The sequence below is a fragment of the Solanum stenotomum genome, chromosome 6 (genome assembly GCF_019186545.1).
Source record: "Solanum stenotomum isolate F172 chromosome 6, ASM1918654v1, whole genome shotgun sequence".
Lineage (NCBI taxonomy): Eukaryota > Viridiplantae > Streptophyta > Magnoliopsida > Solanales > Solanaceae > Solanum > Solanum stenotomum.
In genome coordinates, this window is record NC_064287.1 from 3941793 (window position 1) to 3947130 (window position 5338).

Consider the following 5338-nt stretch of genomic DNA (forward strand, 5'->3'; position numbering starts at 1 on the left):
CCCCTCCCCCACAATGAGGAAGAAAAGGAGCTTATACAGTAGGAGGAATTTAGGGTTGTTTTTTTTTTAAGGGGGGTTCAGATGAAGAATGGAGAGAGTTTTCGAATTCGAAATTCGAAAACCTCAAAGAGATCCGGCTCCAAAAGCTGGAATTCGTACCAATATTCCCAAATCCTCAACAAATTGCAACGGGAGCCATTCGATTTCGACGCAAGGACGAGTGAATCGTTGAGATCGCTCCACCTAGCACTGGCACTAGTACGAATTGTCGAGGGAATAAGAGGAAGTCAACCCGGGCTCGCTGGGTCGATTCGATGCTGGACTGGGCTCATGTTTTCTAGGATGAGTTCTCTGAAAATTCTGGGTTTTCGTCGCGTTTGGCTTAAGAAGAAGAACACGTACATCGTTCTGGTTTTGGGTCGCGTAAAGGGGTGGGGTCGTATGGTATTGCTGGTGTACGTTGTTGTATGTAATACTGGGTTGTTTTGTGGGCTGGGTCAGTCTGATATAGGAAAAAATGGGCCTGGGTTATTTGTTGTGAATTAGAGTGTTGGATGGGCTGCTGATCATTAGAAAAAGGCCTAAGATTTGGCTTCTTAACATAAGCAGGCTAGAATTGAATTTGCCTTGGCCATATGAATCTAAATTATAGCCAATTGAAGTCCCGAACATAGACAAATTGAATCAATGAGTGAAATTGGCTAAAAGTTAAGTAAGACGAATTAATATAAATTAACTAATGAATTTCTTAATGTCAACGAAATAAAATAATTAATATAATTATAAACTAAATAATTTAAAATATAAGCTATTATATAATTAAAATAATTAACCAAATATTTAATTAAAACTAATTCTTTTTTAGATGATTTTTGAATATAAAATATACTAATTATATACATAATTATTTAAATCATATATATTATAAAAAAAACAAAACTATTTAAAATAACTTGCAAACTATTTTTTCAAATTTTATAAAACTTATTATTTTAAATCGTTAGAAATNAAAAAGGTGGGTGTCAACATATATATATATATATATATATATATATATATATATATATATATATATATATATATATTTATTTTTAAATAGCTGTGTAACCTATCACTAATTAAAAGTTTTTTAGCTGTGTAACCTATCACTAATTAAAAGTTTTTATCATACATTAAAGACGATTGACCTAGATACATGTATTTTACTACCAGATACACTAAAATAAGGAGAGAAGCGAGTGGGATGGGTAAGGAGGCGAATGAGATGGGGGAGAGATATAGTTATGCATGTGTCTCAAATACATGTGAATCACACTAGATACATGTATATGTATGTATATGTTGTAATTCACATGTATGTGAGATATCAGATACATAAGAGGGTGACGAGTGAGACAGGAGGAAGGTGAGCGAGATTTGTTTAAGCATCCAGATACATGTGAATCCACTTGGACACAGATATCTAGAACAAATTACACCTAATTTTGAATCTATGTATCTCGATATTACATGTATCTAGATGTACCAACATCTGATAAGATCGTAATAGTACAAATTATAGTGTATCTAACTAATTAGCTCCAAACTAGTTGATTTCTATAAGTTTTCCTTTAATGTAAATATACTCTAGTTTTGATTTAATAAAATCTGGCCCTTTAGCCTTTTAGTTAAAAAAAAATCTCTTATTAGTCGTAGTCACACTAAAGATGAGATAGAGTGAGTTTCACAATAGAAAAATAGTTTTTGAAGAAAAATAGATGGCGTGACGTGAATGTTGTTATAATAAGTTAAAAAAGTTAAAGTTGAATTATCTTTTGAGTGTGTAGCAATTTTTAAAATATTTTATTCAGACCTACAAGTTTTATTTATCACAAGGAAGAAACTCCAATTATCAATTTTTCAAAACAAAGATTTTTTTTTAACAAACATCATATATGACTACAACACAATATCAATAAGCTAATAGGTCAATTTTGTAATTGTGTTATCAAATATGATTTAATTTTGAATAACCCTTCTTAACGGAAAAATCAATTATTATAAATAAAATTGAGAAAATTGTATAAAATAGCAAACTATTAATTCAAATTAAATGTTATAACCACAATTTGATTTAATTGTAACTCGTAGCAAACTGTTACCATTTCGCCTCTTTCTCTAAATTTCTCGCTCGCCACTCTCGTTTCTTGCTGGAGAATCTCTCCTCGCCTCTCTCACTTTATACAAACATAAATGTATAAAATGTGAGTGTTTGTATAAAGCGAGAGAAAATTATATATATACATATCTTTTCATTCCCCTCTCTCCCCTCTCCCAGATCTCGCTCGTCACTCTCATTCGCCTCTCTCACTTTACACAAACACAAATGTATAAATTGTGTTTATGTTTGTATAAAGTGAGAGAAAATCATATATATAAATATAAATATATATATATTTTCGTCCTATACACATATTATTATACAAATATAGATCTTCCCCTGCCTAGTTTTCTTTTGTCTTTCTTTCTTTCTCGCTTTATACAAACACATATTATACAATTGATTCTTTTGTATATGTATACCGAAACAGATTATACAATTGTTTCTCTTGTATATGTATAGCGAAATATACATATTAATAGTCATATCAAACATAAAGTTAGCTATGGAGCGCAATTATGCAAACTATGGCTATAGCATACAAATATGATTTTTATGTTTGCTATATGTGAAAATTGCTCAGTAAAATTTGTTAGGCCCATTGCAATAATGCCACGACCCAGACCGTTGTGATTGACACCCACAATAACCTTCCGTTGGGAGAACCATTACTAGCACTCAAATCTAACAACTTAACCAAATACTACACATTTAAAGATACGGAAGCATGTTTAAATGACAATAAAAATGGAGTCCCCATAAACTCTAAAGATTTAAACAATTAACTAACCAAACTAATGCGAAAATTCAACCCCTAAAACCTGAAAGTCATTATACCAAAACTCTACTAACGACAAGTTTAAGAACAAGGGGTACAACCCCGAAACTAAACAAATAGTTTGAGTCCAAAAAGAATGGACTTAAACAAGAAAGATCCATAGCAGCCTGAACGAACTGGCTCACCCTTGAATCTGATCACGCTCAATAGTCACCTAGTTGAAGTCTATCAATAACCGCCTGAAGATGCTCTATACTCAACAAAGAACAAGCAAATGCAGTATCGGTACACAACCACCGTATACTGGTAGGATCACGCGGCTATCCCAAAGGTGAAATATACATAAGCAGTCACAACAAAGTAAAACATGCTTATACAATATTACTCATCACTTACAAATCACGCATAATTTCACAAGTCTAAAGAGATACAATTATCCTTTTAGAGCAACATACAGTCTTCCAATATCAATCATCATTAGATATGAACGTAATCATCACAAGTATATACACATCACAATTCAATGGTCCTCTCAGAGAACCCAATTCAGTGGTCCTCTCATGGAACCCAAACCCAAACTGTTAGCATACCGGTTCGTGGTACCCGATCCAAATTAGTGTACTCGAAAGTGGCAACCGATCCCATGTTTATGCCGAAATATGGCAACTGATCCATGTTTATGCCAAAACGTGGCAACCGATCCATTCAACAAGCCACAATCACAATCACAATGTACATTCTCATAATCATACAATCAAGTGTTGATTCTTGGCATACAATTATTCATTCATACTCAATTACATTAGGTGTGATCAATAGGCTTCATTCACATACACACATGTATTACAATGAAACAATTACAAATATATATCACACCAACATGAAATCACAACCATCACCAACCTTGAATCCAGGCTTGAATCCCCTAAGGCACTTGAATCTTCCCTTTTTGGATTCTTTTCGCTTGTTATAGGTCTACAAATAACAATTTATACGCAAGGATCAACAATCAAAGGTCTAATTATCCGGATTATAACAAACCCAATAACCTTAGACCAAACCTTTGATCCCCATACCCAGATTAGGGCTTTTTCCACCATAATTCCAGATCAAAACCCTTCCCCATCTATAATTACTCATGAATTTACAATCTACGGATCGAAACATGGATTTGGGGAGTAAAATCCTTACCTTTAGCCTCAAAAATGGTGAAAAACGTTCAAGAACACTCCTGGGGTCGTCTCCTAACTCTTAAAGTCAAAAAATGCAGAATAAAACTTTTTGGGGTTTTATTTCTGACTTAAGTCACGTATGTCCCGGCACAGCGGGACCCAGCCCGCCATGGCGGTGGAAATCCTGCCCCATTGACTTGCATGGAACTAGTGAGTAATTTTAATAATTCCAAGACCCACATTTCACAACACACCTTCAACCACTGGCGCTAAGTTCAATTTCGAGAGTTCTACTCGCCCGAATTCAATTTCGTAAAGTCGTACGGGTTCCTTAACGACCTATCTATCCACTCATGTGATCAAATTCATTATTAGATCTCCCAATTACTACCAAATTTTCCTAGACCTCACAGACTTTGATTTCGTCCAAATCTGGACTAGGTTGGAAAAAATCAATGGAATTACGAATAAGTTTTTTGGCCCAATTTTTTTTTTCAATGGCTTTTCTATAACGACGGAATCAGGTCGTTACAATAAATAACAATTTACCCATCACTCGTCCCCGAGTGATCAACTAGGCAAAATTGGCTAAAATAAAAGTGGAGCAGTACCTGAAACGTCGAATTACTGGGACACTTGTCTCGTATGTCTTTAGCTTCCGAACATTGTGATTAAGAATTTCAATTGGTTTTTCTTCATACTGAAGGTCTTGTTTAACAATATCGAGTCTCACTTTATGATATATTCTCCATCCCTATACCAAGCAATTGAATACCTACACTGCCACGACCCAAGCCTAGGGCCTAGACGTGACCGGCGAATGGGGAACCCGAAGGAACCCCAAACAAGCCTCATAGCGTATCATTACACATCCTTGGTCGCGGAAGCAATTAAAATGACCATAAGCGATAAGAATAATCAAGGGGGAAATCGAGACTAAGGGAGCAAGAAAAAGAAGAAGAAATGATACATAAATACCATAGATGAGTCAAGCTCAAGCATAATACACAACTTGTCCAACACCACCTCTAAACATGAGTACTTAGCGGGGGCCAAGACAAACTACTTGGCTCACCCTCATAGTCAAAACATAACTAAAAAGAAAAGTCTTATATATAGAAAAAGATCATGAGCAACGTCCCCGGAATGGAGGACTCACCAGTAACCATGATAGGAAATCGTATTAGCCACGCGGAGGAGGATGGTCAAGCGGTGCTCCGGTCCCTACATGGTGACATCATGTAGGCA